Below are 18,481 nucleotides of genomic sequence, written 5' to 3' on the forward strand. Positions count from 1 at the left end.
CCACTGGCCTGATCAAACATGGCTTCTCTTCTGTTCTTATGTGACACAGAGTGTTGGACTGGAGGGGCCACTGGCCTGATCCAACATGGCTTCTCTTATGTTCTTATGTGACACAGAGTGTTGGACTGGAGGGGCCATTGGCCTGATCCAACATGGCTTCTCTTATGTTCTTATGTGACACAGAGTTTTGGACTGGATGGGCCATTGGCCTGCTTCAACATGGCTTCTCTTCTGTTCTTCTGTGACACAGAGTGTTGGACTGGAGGGGCCACTGGCCTGATCCCAAAGGGCTTCTCTTAGGTTCTTATGTTCTTAAACTACTGTATGGTCTTGGCCACCGTGCTGCAGCTCTGTTTCAGGGTCTTGGCCATCTTTATGTAGAGCAATGGTTCGCTTTCTCAGATCCTCAGAGAGTTCATTGCCATGAGGTGCCATGTGGAAGGTCCTGTAACCAGTATGAGGGAATGAGAGCGATAACCCGCTTCACGTTCACACCTGATACCTTGTACCACTAACGAGTCACATAAGAACATAAGAGAAGCCATGTTGGATCAGGCCAACGGCCCATCAAGTCCAACACTCTGTGTCACACAGTGGCAAAAAATGTTATATACACACATACACTGTGGCTAATAGCCACGGATGGACCTGTGCTCCATATTTTTATCTAAACCCCTCTTGAAGGTGGCTATACTTGTGGCCGCCACCACCTCCTGTGGCAGTGAATTCCACATGTTAATCACCCTTTGGGTGAAGAAGTACTTCCTTTTATCCGTCTTAACCTGTCTGCTCAGCAATTTCATCGAATGCCCACGAGTTCTTGTATTGTGAGAAAGGGAGAAAAGTACTTCTTTCTCTACTTTCTCCATCCCATGCATTATCTTGTAAACCTCTATCATGTCACCCCGCAGTCGACGTTTCTCCAAGCTAAAGAGTCCCAGGGAGGGACATGACACCAGGGAGGGAAAACGGCTACTTGGGCCCCATTTGGACATTATCGCTTAGGGGTGTGCTCACTTTTGGTGCCAGCGGTTTAGACATTAATGGCTGTGTGTTGCACAATTTTGAGGGGACAGCACATTTACACTGTTTTCAAGCTGCAGACTCACTACTTTACATTGTAGCCAAGAGTCATTTCTTCTGTGTTGTCACATGAAAAGATATACTTAAATATTTACAAAATGTGAGGGGGTGGACTCACTTCTGTGACATGCTGTATCTGAGGTCTTTGGGGGCGGAGCCAGGAGACTTCGGGGGTGGAGCCGGGAGCCAGGTTGTGACAAGCATAATTGAACCACAAAGGGAGCTCTGGCCATCCCATTTCAAGGGACCGCACACCCTTTCAATGCCTTCCCTCCACTGGAAATAATGAAGGGTAGGGGCACCTTCTTTTGGGGCTCATAGAATTGCACCCCCGGGTCCAATCCTTTTGAAACTTGGAGGGTACTTTGGGAAGAGGAACTGGATGCTATGCTGAAAATTTGGTGTCTCTAACTCATACAACAGCCCCCTAGAGCCCCAGGGATCAATTCTCCATTATACTCAAAGGGAATCGGTCTCCATAGGGCATAATGGCATGCCCAGCAGACATTCCCCTTCTCTCTCCCTCCCCCCCCCCCCCGCTTTCTGATGACCCTGAAAGGGGAGGAGGGCCTCCAAACCGGGGATCCCCCTCCCCCAGCTGGAGGATGGCAACAGTCGCAGCGACGCTTCCTGGCAGGAAAAGGGACGCGGCTCAGGTGAGCGTCTCCCCGCCTCCCTGCGGGGCTTCTGCGGGGCTTCACGCGGTCCCGCTTGGCTGCTCCGCGAAGCATCAGGTCAGGTTTGGAAGCGCATCGGGGCCGAAGCCGTCGCAGAGCCGCCGGGGACTTGCAGGAAAGGGCAAGTGGAAGTCGCTGGAGGAAGGAACCAACCAGACCACTGGGAGGATTCCCCTCTCCCCCCCCCCATTGGTGCCCCATCCCCCAGTCCGCGGGGCGGGGTTTTTTTTCCAGAGATAGGAACAGCCATCCCTCCCCGCCCAATGAGCTCCCAGAGCCCAAGCAGCGTCACCAGTTGCCGGCAGACGCTGGCCCCAGAAAGCGAAGAAGGACTCCGTGTAGTTGGCCCTGAGCTGTCCAACAAAACAGGAGAACAGAACATAAGAGAAGCCATGTTGGATCTGGCCTGTAGGGCCGGATCTAGGGGGGTGGGGGGCAGAGGGGGGTGCTAGCCCTGGGACGGAGGAGGGGGGCGCCAAATTGGGTATGGAGTCCATTGTATTCTATGGGACCATAAGACAAAATGGTCCATAAGGCACTTCATTTTTTAATTTTGCCCGCTCCCACCCTCAAAAAACATGGAGGTCCGGTCCTGCTGGCCAGTGGCCCGTCCAGTCCAACACTCTGCGTCACACAGTGGCCAAAAAAATCAGGAGGTCCACCAGTGGGGCCAGGACACTAGAAGCCCTCCCACTGTGCCCCCCAAGCACCCAGAATACGGAGCATCCCTGCCCCAGACAGAGAGTTCCAACAATACGCTGTGGCTAATAGCCACTGATGGGCCTCTGCTCGAGATGCTGATCCAATCCCCTCTTGAAGGTGGCTATGCTTGTAGCCGCCACCACCTCCTGTGGCAGTGAATTCCACGTGTTTATCCCCCTTTGGGTGAAGAAGGACTTCCTTTTATCCGTTCTAACCGGACTGCTCAGCAATTTCATTGAATGCCCACGAGTTCTTGTGAAAGGTGGACGAGTGGGGAATCAAACCGGGGAGAAAAGGAATTCTTTGTCCACCTTCTCTATCCCAGGCAGAATTTTGTAAACCTCTATCATGTCACCCTGCAGTCGACGTCTCTTCAAGCTAAAGAGCCCTAAACGTTTTAACCTTTCAGTTTGGTGTAGTGGTTAAGTGTGCGTACCTTTATCTGGGAGAACCGGGTTTGATTCCCCCCTCCTTCACTTGCAGCTGCTGGAATGGCCTTGGGTCAGCCACAGCTCTCTTATCTGGGAGAACCGGGTTTGATTCCCCACTCCTCCACTTGCACCTGCTGGAATGGCCTTAGCTCTCTTATTTGGGAGAACCGGGTTTGATTCCCCACTCCTCCACTTGCACCTGCTGTAATGGCCTTAGCTCTCTTATTTGGGAGAACCGGGTTTGATTCCCCACTCCTCCACTTGCACCTGCTGGAATGGCCTTAGCTCTCTTATTTGGGAGAACCGGGTTTGATTCCCCACTCTACCACTTGCACCTGCTGGAATGGCCTTGGATCAGCCAGATCTCTCTTATCTGGGAGAACCGGGTCTGATCCCGCCCCTCCTCCACTTGCAGCTGCTGGAATGGCCTTGGGTCAGCCATAGCTCTCTTATCTGGGAGAAAAGGGTTTGATTTCCCACTCCTCCACTTGCACCTGCTGGAATGGCCTTGGGCCAGTCAGAGCTCTCTTATCTGGGAGAACCGGGTTTGATTCCCCACTCCTCCACTTGCACCTGCTGGAATGGCCTTGGGCCAGTCAGAGCTCTCTTATCTGGCAGAACCGGGTTTGATTCCCCCCTCCTCCACTTGCACCTGCTGGAATGGCTTTGGGTCAGCCAGAGCTCTCTTATCTTGGAGAACCGAGTTTGATTCCCCACTCCTCCACTTGCAGCTGCTGGAGTGGCTTTGGGTCAGCCATAGCTCTGGCAGAGGTTGTCCTGGAAAAGGCAGCTGCTGTGGGAGCCCTCTCAGCCCCACCCACCTCAAAGGGTGTCTGTTGTGGGGAGGAAGATAAAGGAGATTGAATCTCTTGTGTGGAGGGTGGAATATAAATCCTTCTTCTTCTTCTGGAAAATGTTCCAACCCTTTAATCATTCTAGTTGTCCCTTTCTGCACTTTTTCCAGTGCTATAATATCTTTTTGCAGGTGACCAGTATTGTACACAGTAGCACAAAGTCAGCCCGAAATTGTGCCGGGGGGGGGGGGGGGGAGGGAAGGAAACAGGGTTCCAGCCTTGCTCCTTCAGGCGCTAGCTTTCTACTTGCAGGGAGCGCGGAGGGCTTTGCTGCAGAGGCCCCATTCCAGAAACAGCACGGGTGCCCGCGCTCCCGCAACACCCCCTTTGCTTTCTGCCGCTGCAGCCTTTCTAACGATTTTGCGAAAAGCGAAGTTGTCGCCTTTCCAGGAATCGCTTGACCAGCTGGGCGGGGGCACAGAGAGAGCCCCCCCCTTCGGACAAGAGGCAGGACCCCCCCCCCCGCCTTGAAAACCTGCTTCCCTTTGGCTGGGCAGGCGAGGTAGGGGGAAGGCGACAGAAGCGCTCGGGTTTCGCTTCCCCACGCCAGCCGGTCCCAAGCGGAGCACATCCAAAGTTTGGGGAAACGAAACGGAGAAGCCGCTGGCCCCGATCCGGGAGGCTCTTGGGTGAAACCTCCCCCCAGATCCACTCAGGACGCCCACCACCCCACACCCGAGCAGGAAACGGGAGCCTCCCGGGGTGGGCGGGAGAACTCCAGGGCTGGAGGACGGGAACCCAGGAACCCAGGAAGGACGACACCCCCGCCCCCCCCCCCACACACACACAGACACACCCCGTGTAGGTTCTACAGACAGGCACAGAGAAAGCTTCTTGGTCTGTTGTGGTAGATTTGGAGATCGAGCTGGGAAGACGTGGAGGTCTGAAGCCACAGAACAAAGTAGGAGTCCAAAAGCACTTTGAAGACCAACGAAGTTTGGTGTAGTGGTTAAGTGTGTGGACTCTTATCTGGGAGAACCGGGTTTGATTCCCCACTCCTCCACATACAGCTGCTGGAATGGCCTTGGGTCAGCCAGAGCTCTCTTATCTGGGAGAACCGGGTTTGATTCCCCACTCCTCCACTTGCAGCTGCTGGAATGGCCTTGGGTCAGCCAGAGCTCTCTTATCTGGGAGAACAGGGTTTGATTCCCCACTCCTCCACTTGCAGCTGCTGGAATGGCCTTGGGTCAGCCATAGCTCTCTTATCTGGGAGAACCGGGTTTGATTCCCCACTCCTCCACTTGCAGCTGCTGGAATGGCCTTGGGTCAGCCAGAGCTCTCTTATCTGGGAGAACCGGGTTGGATTCCCCACTCCTCCACTTGCAGCTGCTGGAATGGCCTTGGGGCAGCCAGACCTCTCTTATCTGGGGGAACAGGGTTGGATTCCCCACTCCTCCACTAGCACCTGCTGGAATGGCCTTGGGTCAGCCAGAGCTCTATTATCTGGGAGAACCAGGTTTGATTCCCCCCTCGTCCACTTGCAGCTCCTGGAATGGCCTTGGGTCAGCTGTAGCTCTCTTATCTGGGAGAACCGGGTTGGATTCCCCCCTCGTCCACTTGCAGCTGCTGGAATGGCCTTGGGTCAGCCATAGCTCTCTTATCTGGGAGAAACGGGTTTGATTCCCCCCTCGTCCGCTTGCAGCTGCTGGAATGGTCTTTGATCAGCCAGAGCTCTCTTATCTGGGAGAACCAGGTTTGATTCCCCACTCCTCCACTTGCAGCTGCTGGAATGTCCTTGGGTCAGCCAGAGCTCTCTTATCTGGGAGAACCGGGTTTGATTCCCCACTCCTGCTGGAATGGCCTTGGGTCAGCACTAGCTCTCTAGGAGTTGTCCTCGAAACGGCAGTTTCTGGAGGAGCTCTCTCAGCCCCACCCACCTCACAAGGTGTCTCTTGTGGGCGAGGAAGATATAGGAGATGGCGAGCCACTCTGAGATTAGGAGTGGAGGCCGGGATATAAAACCAATATCATCATCATCATCATCATCATCATCATCATCATCATCATCATCATCATCATCATCATCATCATCATCATCTTCACCTTCATCCTTTTTCTTCTTCTTCTTCTGGAATGTCAGCATCCATGACATTCCATTCATCAGACAATGGAATGGGGGTACAGTATAATGAGCAGAGCTACATATCGCTGGTGGGCACAAAGTTAGAATCCAATAGGAGAAATGTTGAAATAAGCAGACTGAAAGTGCACCGTTTGTGTGGCACAACAACAACGGCAGTAAACAACACAGGAAGTAGACATGCCTAAGAAAACTCTGTCTTAATGGTGCTAGTGGATTCCGACTTCCAGGCAGATTTGTGTGGGAGAGCCGCGCTGTGCAGCTGCCACCCATCCTCTGGCCACCAGAGGGCAGCACTTTCCTGCATATCGACCAGCAAAGAGGGGATTTCCTCCAAAAAAGAGGCCAGCTGCAGCTTAAACCGCCTTGGGAAATGCAGCTCTGCTCCTCGACCTGCGTTGAAAGATCCCCCGGACTAACCAGTCTCCTCCTGAGACCCAAAAAGAACTTTATCACCTCAGCTGTTCTCTGAAGGTCCCAAAAAGGCAAGGAGCAACAGAGAGGCAGTTTGGTGTAGTGGTATAGTGTGCGGACTCTTATCTGGGAAAACCAGGTGTGATTCCTCACTCCTCCTCTTGCAGCTGCTGGAATGGCCTTGGGTCAGACACAGCTCTCTTATCTGGGAGAACCGGGTTGGATTCCCCACTTCTGCACTTGCAGCTGCTGTCATGGCCTTGGAGCTCTCTTACCTGGGAGAACTGGGTTTGATTCCCCACTCCTCCCTTTGCACCTGCTGGAATGGCCTTGGATCAGCCAGAGCTCTCTTATCTGGGAGAACTGGGTTTGATTCCCCACTCCTCCACTTGCACCTGCTGGAATGCCCTTGGGTCAGCCATAGCTCTCTTATCTGGGAGAACAAGGCTTGATTCCCCAATCCTCCATTTGCAGCTGCTGGAATGGCCTTGGGTTAGCCAGAGCTCTCTTATCTGGGAGAACCAGGCTTGATTCCCCACACCTCCACTTGCAGCTGCTGGAATGGCCTTGGGTCAGCCATAGCTCTCTCATCTTGGAGAACCGGGTTTGATTCCCCTCTCCTCCACTTGCTGCTGCTTGAATGGCCTTGGGTCAGCCAGAGCTCTCTCATCTGGGAGAACTGGGTTGGATTCCCCACTCCTCCCCTTGCAGCTGCTGGAATGGCCTTGGGTCAGACACAGCTCTCTTATCTGGGAGAACCGGGTTGGATTCCCCACTTCTGCACTTGCAGCTGCTGTCATGGCCTTGGAGCTCTCTTACCTGGGAGAACTGGGTTTGATTCCCCACTCCTCCCTTTGCACCTGCTGGAATGGCCTTGGATCAGCCAGAGCTCTCTTATCTGGGAGAACTGGGTTTGATTCCCCACTCCTCCACTTGCACCTGCTGGAATGCCCTTGGGTCAGCCATAGCTCTCTTATCTGGGAGAACAAGGCTTGATTCCCCAATCCTCCATTTGCAGCTGCTGGAATGGCCTTGGGTTAGCCAGAGCTCTCTTATCTGGGAGAACCAGGCTTGATTCCCCACACCTCCACTTGCAGCTGCTGGAATGGCCTTGGGTCAGCCATAGCTCTCTCATCTTGGAGAACCGGGTTTGATTCCCCTCTCCTCCACTTGCTGCTGCTTGAATGGCCTTGGGTCAGCCATTGCTCTCTTATCTGGGAGAACTGGGTTGGATTCCCCACTCCTCCTCTTGCACCTGCTGGAATGGCCTTGGGTCAGCCAGAGCTCTCTCATCTGGGAGAACTGGGTTGGATTCCCCACTCCTCCCCTTGCAGCTGCTGGAATGGCCTTGGGTCAGCCATATCGTGGAGAACCGGGTTTGATTCCCCTCTCTTCCACTTGCTCTTGCTGGAATGGTGTTGGGTCAGCCATAGCTCTCTTATCTGGGAGAAGCGGGTTTGATTCCCCCCTCCTCCACTCGCAACTGCTGCTGGAATGGCCTTGGGTCAGCCAGAGCTCTCTTATCTGGGAGAACCGGGTTTGATTCCCCATTGCCTTCCCCAGTCTTCTGCGCTTTCCCCCCCAGGAAGCTGGGGACTCCTTTGACTGACTTTGGAAGGATGGAAGGCTGAGTCAACCTGGAGGCAGCAACTTGAATCCAGCTTCCGCCGGGATCGAACTAGGGACCTGAGCAGAGGGCTCCAATTGCAGTATGGCAGCTTTACCACTCTGCGCCATGGGGCCGTGTAAGCATGGGGAGAAAGGAAAGGAAAGGTCCCCTGTGCAAGCACCAGTCGCTTCCGACTCTGGGGTGACGTTGCTTTCACAACGTTTTCACGGCAGACTTTTTACGGGGTGGTTTTGCCCTTGCCTTCCCCAGTCCTCTACACTTTCCCCTCAGCAAGCTGGGGACTCATTTTACTGACCTCAGAAGGATGGAAGGCTGAGTCAACCTCGAGCCGGCTATCTGTAAACCCAGCTTCTGCCGGGGATCGAACTCAGGTCGTGAGCAAAGCTTAGGACTGCAGTACTGCAGCTTTACCACTCTGTGGCGCTGAGCTCAAGCCCTCTTCAGTTATTTTCATCATGGGCAGTTCACCGAAGCAGTCACAGAAAAATTAGATTAACTGCTTTTAAACAGAGGTTAAAAGTTGAGATGGGCCTTCGTATCTTGCTGCATCAGACCTAACTCATAGGCCCCTGACTGGGTCATCTGCACTTGCGTTGGTTATCTCATGGTTAGTCAAGCCCCATTCCGTTACACCTAAATAATAAGCACATGAGTAGGAGAGAACAGATTTACAGATAGATAAGATAGAAATCTTCTCTAAATTTCGCCTGGCTTTCTCTCCCCCTGGGGGTAAAGATAGAACTGGTTTTTTAGATGCCCTCTGGAATGGTAACTGTATCTGTTTTTTATTGTTTCTTTTGTTGTTCAGTCGCATGGTTGAGTCCGATACTTTGCGACCCCATGGACAAAGCCACGCCAGGCCCTCCTGTCTTCCACCAGCCTCCGAAGTCTGCTCAAATTCGTGTTTGTTACATCAGTAACGCTGTCCAGCCATCTCCTCTTTTGCCGTCCCCTTCTTCTTTTGCCTTCTGTCTTTCCCAGCATCAGGGTCTTCTCCAGGGAGGGCTCCCTTCTCATTGGGTGGCCAAAGGATCTGAGCTTCAGCTTCAGCATCTGACCTTCCAGGAAACAGTCAGGGTTGATTTCCCTTAGGACTGACTGATTGGATCTTCTTGCAGTCCAAGGGACTCTCCAGAGTCTTCTCCAGGGAGTGCTCCCTTCTCATTGGGTGGCCAAAGTATTTGAGCTTCAGCTTCAGCATCTGACCTCCCAGGGAACAGTCTGGGTTGATTTCCCTTCGGACTGACTGACTGGATCTTCTTGCAGTCCAAGGGACTCTGAAGAGTCTTCTCTAGGGAGTGCTCCCTTCTCATTGGGTGCCCAAAGGATTGGAGCTTCAGCATCTGACCTTCCAGGGAACAGTCTGGGTTGATTTCCCTTAGGACTGACTGATTGGATCTTCTTGCAGTCCAAGGGACTCTCCAGAGTCTTCTCCAGCACCACATCTCAAAAGCATCTCTTCTTCTGCGCTCGGCCTTCCTTAAGGTCCAGCTTTCATAGCCATACATGACTACTGGAAATACCATGGCTTTGGCTATACGGACTATTGTTTCTAACTTGATTTAAATATGCTTCTATTTCTTCAAATGCTGTACACTGCCCTGAGCCCCAAGCGTGGGGACGGAAGTTATGGAATTTATAAATATAAATAAATATGCACCATCTTGATAAGCAAATCAGATTTCTCCAGATGGAAATCTTAGAAATAGGACTAGATACCATTTCTGGGTGTAGAACTTGGGCCTTTTGATAATCCCTAAAAGCAGGTGCGGCCAAACTGGCTTAGGAGCCATCTGTGGCTCTTTCACACCTATTGTGTGGCTCTCAAAGCCCCCGCTGCCCCATTGGCCGGCTTGGAGAAGGCACTGGTCTCTTTCAGTCACTTAGCCAAGCCAGCCAGTGGCTCGGACTGCATTTAAAGTTGCTTTCTTTCCACCTCCCTCCTCCATTTGCTCCCTGCCCTCAAACATCTGGCATTTTATTTATTTATTCTTCGTATTTATATCCCGCCCTCCCCGCCGAAGCAGGCTCAGGACGGCTAACAACAATTAAACACCAAGCAATAAAACAGTGAGCAAGCAATTAAAATTAACAAACAATAACCAGTTAAACAATTTAAACAATTTAAAACCCTTCAAAATAATCTAAAACAATTTTTGGTGCTTAGAGTTGGTACCATACATTCAGCGATGTTGGGCTTCTACTTAGACTGTAGTGTAGCTAAGGCAATCTTGCGTCTCTCAGACATCTGACATTTATTCTATGCACCTCTTACGGTAGGCAAGTTTGGCCGCCCCTGGCCTAAAAGGAGGGAGACAAAAAGCTGAAACCTAATTTGTTCTTTAAACTGTGACTTGTTATAGTACGATTAGGAATTTTGATCACTTCAGCATTCATCTTCAGTTCCTGGTAGAGTTAACTTTTATTTGCTTGCATTTTTTTCTACAAGGACATAAGAAGATCCCTAAAGACCAGACCAGTGAGGGTCCATCTAATCCAGCAACCTCACAGAGAACATAAGAGAAGCCATGTTGGATCAGGCCAGTGGCCCATCCAGAACAACACTCCGTGTCACATAAGAACATAAGAGAAGCCATGTTGCATCAGGCCAGTGGCCCCTCCAGTCCAACACTCTGTGTCACATAAGAACAGAAGAGAAGCCATGTTGAATCAGGCCAGTGGCCCATCCAGACCAAGACTCCGTGTCACATAAGAACAGAAGAGAAGCCATGTTGAATCAGGCCAGTGGCCCATCCAGACCAACACTCCGTGTCACATAAGAACAGAAGAGAAGTCATGTTGAATCAGGCCAACGGCCCCTCCAGTCCAACACTCTGTGTCACATAAGAACAGAAGAGAAGCCATGTTGAATCAGGCCAGTGGCCCCTCCAGTCCAACACTCTGTGTCACAGAAGAACATAAGAGAAGCCATGTTGGATCAGGCCAGTGGCCCATCCAGTCCAACACTCTGTGTCACATAAGAACAGAAGAGAAGCCATGTTGAATCAGGCCAGTGGCCCATCCAGACCAAGACTCCGTGTCACATAAGAACAGAAGAGAAGCCCTGTTCGATCAGGCCAGTGGCCCATCCAGACCAACACTCCGTGTCACATAAGAACAGAAGAGAAGCCCTGTTCGATCAGGCCAGTGGCCCATCCAGACCAACACTCCGTGTCACATAAGAACAGAAGAGAAGCCCTGTTCGATCAGGCCAGTGGCCCATCCAGACCAACACTCCGTGTCACATAAGAACAGAAGAGAAGCCCTGTTCGATCAGGCCAGTGGCCCATCCAGACCAACACTCCGTGTCACATAAGAACCTAAGAGAAGCCATGTTGGATCAGGCCAATGGCCCATCCAGTTCAACACTCTGTGTCACATAAGAGAAGCCATGTTGGATCAGGCCAATGGCCCCTCCAGTCCAACACTCCGTGTCACATAAGAACATAAGAGAAGCCATGTTGGATCAGGCCAATGGCCCCTCCAGTCCAACACTCCGTGTCACATAAGAACAGAAGAGAAGCCCTGTTTGATCAGGCCAGTGCCCCTCCAGTCCAACACTCCGTGTCACATAAGAACAGAAGAGAAGCCCTGTTCGATCAGGCCAGTGGCCCATCCAGACCAACACTCCGTGTCACATAAGAACAGAAGAGAAGCCCTGTTCGATCAGGCCAGTGGCCCATCCAGACCAACACTCCGTGTCACATAAGAACCTAAGAGAAGCCATGTTGGATCAGGCCAATGGCCCATCCAGTTCAACAGTCTGTGTCACATAAGAGAAGCCATGTTGGATCAGGCCAATGGCCCATCCAGTCCAACACTCTGAGTCACATAAGAACATAAGAGAAGCCATGTTGGATCAGGACAGTGGCCCATCCAGTCCAACACTGTTTCACATAAGAGAAGCCATGTTGGATCAGGCCAATGGCCCATCCAGTGCAACACTCTGTGTCACATAAGAACAGAAGAGAAGCCATGTTAGATCAGGCCAGTGGCCCTCCATTCCAACACTCTGTTTCACATAAGAACATAAGAGGAGCCATGCTGGATCAGGCCAATGGCCCATCCAGTCCAACACTCTGTGTCACATAAGAACATAAGAGAAGCGATGTTGGATCAGGCCATGGCCCCTCCAATCCAACACTCTGTATCACACAGTGGCAAAAAAAAAAAAAGGAGGTTCATAAGTGGGACTAGAAGCCCTTCCACTTTGCCCCTCCCTCAAGCACCAAGAATACAGAGCATCACTGCCCCAGACAGTTCCAATAATATACTGTGGCTAATAGCCACTGATGGACCTCTGCTCCATATTTTTATCTAATCCCCTCTTTAAGCTGGCTATGCTTGCAGCCGCCACCACACCTGTGGCAGTGAATTCCACACGTTAATCACCCTTTGGGTGAAGAAGGACTTCCTTTTATCCGTTCTAACCCGACTGCTCAGCTATTTCATTGAATGGCCACCAGCTCATCTGGACGGTCAACCACTGGTAATAGAGGCTGAGGCCTTCCTGTGTTGTCATCTCCTGGCTCTGGGAAGCAAGAGGTTTAGTGCGTCTGAATATGGAGGGTCCCCTCAGCCACCACAGCTAGTATTGATAGACGTATCTTAAGAACGTGAGAGAAGCCATGTTAGATCCGGTCCAACACTCTTGTGTCCCGCAGCGGCCGGAAAAACCAGGTGCCATGGTTCTATCTCAGAGGTGTTTATGAACATAAGAACATAAGAGAAGCCATGTTAGATCAGGCAATGGCCCATCCAGTCCAACACTCTGTGTCACACAATGGCCAATATATATATATATACACTGTAGCTAATAGAAACTGATGGACCTCTGCTCCATATTTCTATCTAACCCCCACTTGAAGATGGCCATGCTTGTGGCCGCCACCACCTCCTGTGGCAGTGAATTCCACATGTTAATCACCCTTTGGGTGAAGAAGTACTTCCTTTTATCCGTTTTAACCTGACTGCTCAGCAATTTCATCGAATGCCCACGAGTTCTTGTATTGTGGGAAAGGGAGAAAAGGACTTCTTTCTCTACTTTCTCCATCCCATGCAGTATCTTGTAAACCTCTATCATGTCACCCTGCAGTCGACGTTTCTCCAAGCTAAAGAGCCCCAAGCGTTTCAACCTTTCTTCATAGGGAAAGTGTTCCAGCCCTTTTGAGGTGCGGCGACCAGAACTGCACACAGTTTAACGTAAGAACCACATAGAATTAACGTAAGAGCCGGAAGAGGTGCGGGCCCTACGGGACATTAGCCAATTCCGTAGAGCGTGCAAAACCGCCCTCTTCCGGCTAGCCTTCCAAGATGGAGCCTGAAATAAACATCACGCCATCATTAACATTAATAACTGAGATAGCAATGAGATGAGACTATTTTAGACTTATTTTAGACCGTTTTAGATTATGTAAAAATTTAATGGTAAATTGTAAATTGTATTGAATCGTATAACTGTTTTATTGTTCAACATGTCTTTTGCCATACTTGTAAGCCGCCCTGAGCCTGCCTCGGCGGGGAAGGCGGGGTATAATTAAAATGTTATTATTATTATTATTAGAATAAATGCCACGGGAGAGCCACGGGACAGGAAGGATATTTGAGTGCCACGGGACAGGAAGGATGGAAAGAAGGCAAATAGATCGGGGGGGAGAGGTGGAAGGAAAGCAACTTTAACTTTAAATGACTCCCCCAAGTTCCTTGGGGAAGTGATTTAAAGAGACAAATGCCTTCTCCAAGTTGGCCAATAGACGGTGGGGACTCCAAGAGCCACAAAATGTGTGTTAAAGAGCCACATGTCTAACTCCCCCTCCCCCCCACCCGCATCTATCTAATCCCCTTTGAAAGCTGTTCCGTATCAGGAGTCTGGTGAAGTGTTGGAACTGCCTGAGAACTTGATTCAGTCTCTTGGTCCACCATTCTGGTCAGTCTTGTCTACTCAGCCGGCAGCCGCTCTCCAGGGTCTCTAGCAGAGAAGGGTCTTTCCCATTCACTCCTGCCTGGCCCCTTGACAGGGAAATGGCAGGGATCGAACCCGGGACCTTCCAGCGCTGAGCCGTGACTCCTCCCCAGTCTTATAAATGCAGATGAAGCTGCCTTGGTCCGTGAAGGTCAAGCTTGTCAGCCAAGTCCAGCAGCAGCCTTTTTGGGTCTCACATCACCAGTTCCCTGGCCTTTTTAACAAGATGAAGGCAAGAATTGAACTCGGGACCTCCTGCAGGCCAAGCTCTGCTCCTGAGCCACACGGCCCCTCTCTTAAGGAAAGGTCTTCCTTGCAAGCAGCAGCCGTTTCCGACTCTGGGGTGACGCTGCTTTCACGTTTTCACGGCTGGCTTTTGACGGGGTGGTTTGCCCTTGCCTTCCCCGGTCCTCTACGCTTTCCCCCCAGCAAGTTGGGTCCTCATTTGACCGACCTCGGAAGGATGGAAGGCTGAGTCAACCTCGAGCCAGCTACCTGAAAACCAGCTTCCATGGGGGATCGAACTCAGGTCGTGAGCAGAGCTTAGGACTGCAGCTTTACCACTCTGTGCCACGGGGCTCTTAACAAAGGAAAGGTCCCCTGTGCAAGCACCAGTCGTTTCCAACTCTGGGGTGACATCACATCACGACATTTTCACAGCAGACTTTTGACGGGGTGGTTTGCCGTTCATTGCCTTCCCCAGTCCTCTGCACTTTTCCTCCAGCAAGCTGGGGACTCATTTGACCGACCTCGGAAGGATGGAAGGCTGAGCCAACCTGGAGCCGGCTACCTGAAAACCCAGCTTCCGCCGGGGATCGAACTCAGGTCATGAGCAGAGGGCTCTGACTGCAGTACTGCAGCTTTACCACTCTGTGCCACGGGGCTTTTCCCTCCCCGAAACTCATTACTAAAAAGGTAAAAAAGGCAGTCCCCTGTGCAAGCACCACTCCGTTTCCGACTCTGGGGTGATGTTGCTTTCATGTTTTCACGGCAGACTTGACGGGCTGGTTTGCCATCGCCTTCCCCAGTCCTCTACGCTTTCCCCCTCAGCAAGCTGGGGACTCCTTTGACTGACCTCGGAAGGATGGAAGGCTGAGTCAACCTGGAGCCGGCTACCTGAACCAGCTTCCGCTGGAATTGAACTCAGGACGTGAGCAGAGCTTAGAACTGCAGTACTGCAGCTTTTACCACTCCACGCTCTTTTAAAACTCATTGCTAGCAGCGTCAAATTCTATGGTGTAGCCGAGCCCGACTACAGTAAACCTCAGAGTATCAGAAGAGTCCCGCAGGACCAGGCCGAGAGCCCCTCAAATCCAGACCACCGCCTCACAGTGGCTAGCAAAAAGAGATTGGATCCCCTGCCCTTTGCTGGGTGTCTCAGAGCGGCTCACTGTCTCCTTTTCCCTCCTCCCCCGCAACAGACACCCTTTTGAGACAGGCGGGCTGAGAGAGCTCTGACAGGAACTGTTGGTGAGAGAACAGCTGAGAGGACTGACTGACCCCAAGATGCATGTGGAGGAGTGGGGGAATCAAACCTGGTTCTCACGATGAGAATCCATGCTCTTAACCACGACACCAACGAGGCCAAAACCTTCCCGATATTGCCTCATCTCACATGTTCGAAGACTTTGTGGTTCTGAATGTAAAAGTCCCCCTCAGTCACCATGGCTAGTAGCCACTAATGTAAAATTGTATTCCCCTTTTGTCCACCCATCAGCCTCCTTGAGTACTCCCAAGTTCTGCTATCTTGGGAAGTAGAATTAATGGGCGAGCTTTTTTTCCAAGACCCATTGCCATCTTTGCTGATTTTAGGTTTGCATCCCAACGGGGCACAGCTTAGTTTCTTAGAAGATGGCTGCAGATTTACACCCCGCCCTTCTCTCTGAATCAGACTCTGAGCAGCTTACAATCTCCTTTATCTTCTTTCCCAACAACAGACACCCTGTGAGGTGGGTGGGGCTGAGAGGGCTCTCCCAGCAGCTGCCCTTTCAGGGACAGAGTCTTAAGAGCGGCCTACAATCTCCTTTTCCCCACAACAGGCACCCTGTGAGGTGGGTGGGGCTGAGAGAGCTCACCCCAGAGGCTCAGAGCGGCCTACAATCTCCTTTCCCCTCCTCCCCTGCAACAGACACCCTGTGAGGTGGGTGGGGCTGAGAGGACTCTCACAGAAGCTGCCCTTTCAAGGACAGAGGCTCAGAGAGGCCTACAATCTCCTTTCCCCTCCTCCCCCACAACAGACACCCTGTGAGGTGGGTGGGGGCTGGAGAGGGCTCTCACAGCAGGTGCCCTATCAAGGGCAGAGTCTCAGAGCGGCCTACAATCTCCTTTCCCTTCCTCCCCCGCAACAGACGCCCTGTGAGGTGGGTGGGGCTGAGAGGGCTCTCCCAGAAACTGCCCTTTCAAGGTCAACTCTTACAAGAGCTGACCCAGGGCCATTCCAGCAGGTACATGTGAAGGAGGGGGAAATCAAACCCATCCACACACTTAACCACTACATTGAACTGATTCTCTGCACCGGGGTGCATTTTTAAAATTTACACGTTTCTTGGCCTCCTGGAGGGACCCGATTCTCAGGTTTACACCTTTCTACTTCCCACTCCTCACATTTTAGGAAAGCTCCCACTTCTGAAAAGCGATTTGATTAACTTATTTTTTTTTTATTATTCTGAGCAAATTTCCGTCGACATGGAAATGCTGAACTTGACAGCACGGGGGGGGGGGGGAGAGAGAGAAGGGTTTTGTTCCCAGTTGAGGCAACAACAGTTCCCACTAGCGCCGGGTCTGGAGTCCTGCTCAGAACCAAGCCAAGAGTTACTGCAGCTCCAGCACCCACTCCAAATTAACCCCAGAGGGAGTCTTCCATTGGCCCATCTCCTATGCCAGGGCAGGTCTGTCCCAAAACACCTTCTCTGGCCAAAACCATCTGGAAAGCCAAGGCGGTCCTGAAGGGAAAAGGACAACGCTTCCACGCCTGCTTTCGTCCACAATGCTGGAAAGACCAGGATGCTCCAAAGAAACAAGATTCGATTGATAAAATGCTAGAGACAGCAGAAATGGACATACTAGCGCTTCGTCTTAAAGGCAGGCTATTAAAAGGTGGGAGAAAATCTCTGGAAACCTTTTATGAACGGCTTAACGCACGAACTTGATTTTGTATAATACGCCTCTTGCACTTTCTAATGCATTCCTCATTTTGATATGTTTGAATAGCAGCAAACGATTTACCATAATCTATAGGCCATAAACTTGTTAAAACAAAGAGTAAAGGTAGTCCCCTGTGCAAGCACCAGTCGTTTCCGACTCTTGAGGTGACGTCGCTTTCACATTTTCACAGCAGACTTTTTAACAGGGTGGTTTGCCATTGCCTTCCCCAGTCATCTACGCTTTCCCCCCCCAGCAAGCTGGAGACTCATTTTACCCACCTCGGAAGGAGGGAAGGCTGAGTCAACCTCGAGCCAGCTACCTGAACCCAGCTTCCGCCAGAATCGAACTCAGGTCGTGAGCAGAGCTTAGGACTGCAGTACTGCAGCTTTACCACTGTGCGCCACAGGGGTCTTATGTATTATAGTGATGCAGAGGAAAAAATGACGATTTTATTTTACTTTCCCCCCTTTTCCCTCCCCATTCTGAGATCAGGTGCACAAAATCGGCTGACAGTCCCCGGGCCGAAGGAGGCCAAACTGAAGAGTACACACGAAAAGGCCTTTTCAATCACAGCTCCACACTGGTGGAACCAACTACCGGATGAAGTGCGGGCCCTGCGGAGTCTTGGATTAATCCCGCAGGGCCCACAAGACTCCCTTTTCCAAATGGCCTTCACTTAAAAGTGGATTGATCCACTACATTTGGCCATCATAAACTACCAAAGAAAGAGGGAGAGGGACGGTGGCTCAGTGGTAGAGCATCTGCTTGGGAAGCAGAAGGTCCCAGGTTCAATCCCCGGCATCTCCAACTCAAAAGGGTCCAGGCAAATAGGCGTGAAGAAACTCAGCTTGAGACCCTGGAGAGCCATGCATGGGGCTGTGGCTCAGTGGCTGAGCATCTGCTTGGTAAGCAGAAGGTCCCAGGTTCAATCCCCGGCATCTCCAAAAAAGGGTCCAGGCAAATAGATGTGAAAAACCTCAGCTTGAGACCCTGGAGAGCTGCTGCCAGTCTGAGTAGACAAGACTGACTTTGATAGACCAAGGGTCTGATTCAGTATAAGGCTGCTTCATAGGTTCATATATGTTCAACATTTAGAGTATAGCACTGCCAATGTTAATTTGTATTGAGATTTTATGTTTTTAATAATAATGGTTTTAATTAGTAAATTATAGGTATCGTTTTGAAAAATGTTTTATATTGTAAATTGTAAGTTTTACATGTTGTGAGCCGCCCTGAACCTTTCAGAAGGGAAGGTGGGATATAAATAAAATAAGAACATAAGAGAAGCCATGTTGGATCAGGCCAACGGCCCATCAAGTCCAACACTCTGTGTCACACAGTGGCAAAAAACTTTATATACACACACACACTGTGGCTAATAGCCACCGATGGACCTGTGCTCCATATTTCTATCTAAACCCCTCTTGAAGGTGGCCATACTTGTGGCCGCCACCACCTCCTGTGGCAGTGAATTCCACATGTTAATCACCCTTTGGGTGAAGAA

The sequence above is a fragment of the Heteronotia binoei genome, unplaced genomic scaffold, assembly GCF_032191835.1.
Source record: "Heteronotia binoei isolate CCM8104 ecotype False Entrance Well unplaced genomic scaffold, APGP_CSIRO_Hbin_v1 ptg000810l, whole genome shotgun sequence".
In the NCBI taxonomy this organism is placed as follows: Eukaryota; Metazoa; Chordata; class Lepidosauria; order Squamata; family Gekkonidae; genus Heteronotia; species Heteronotia binoei.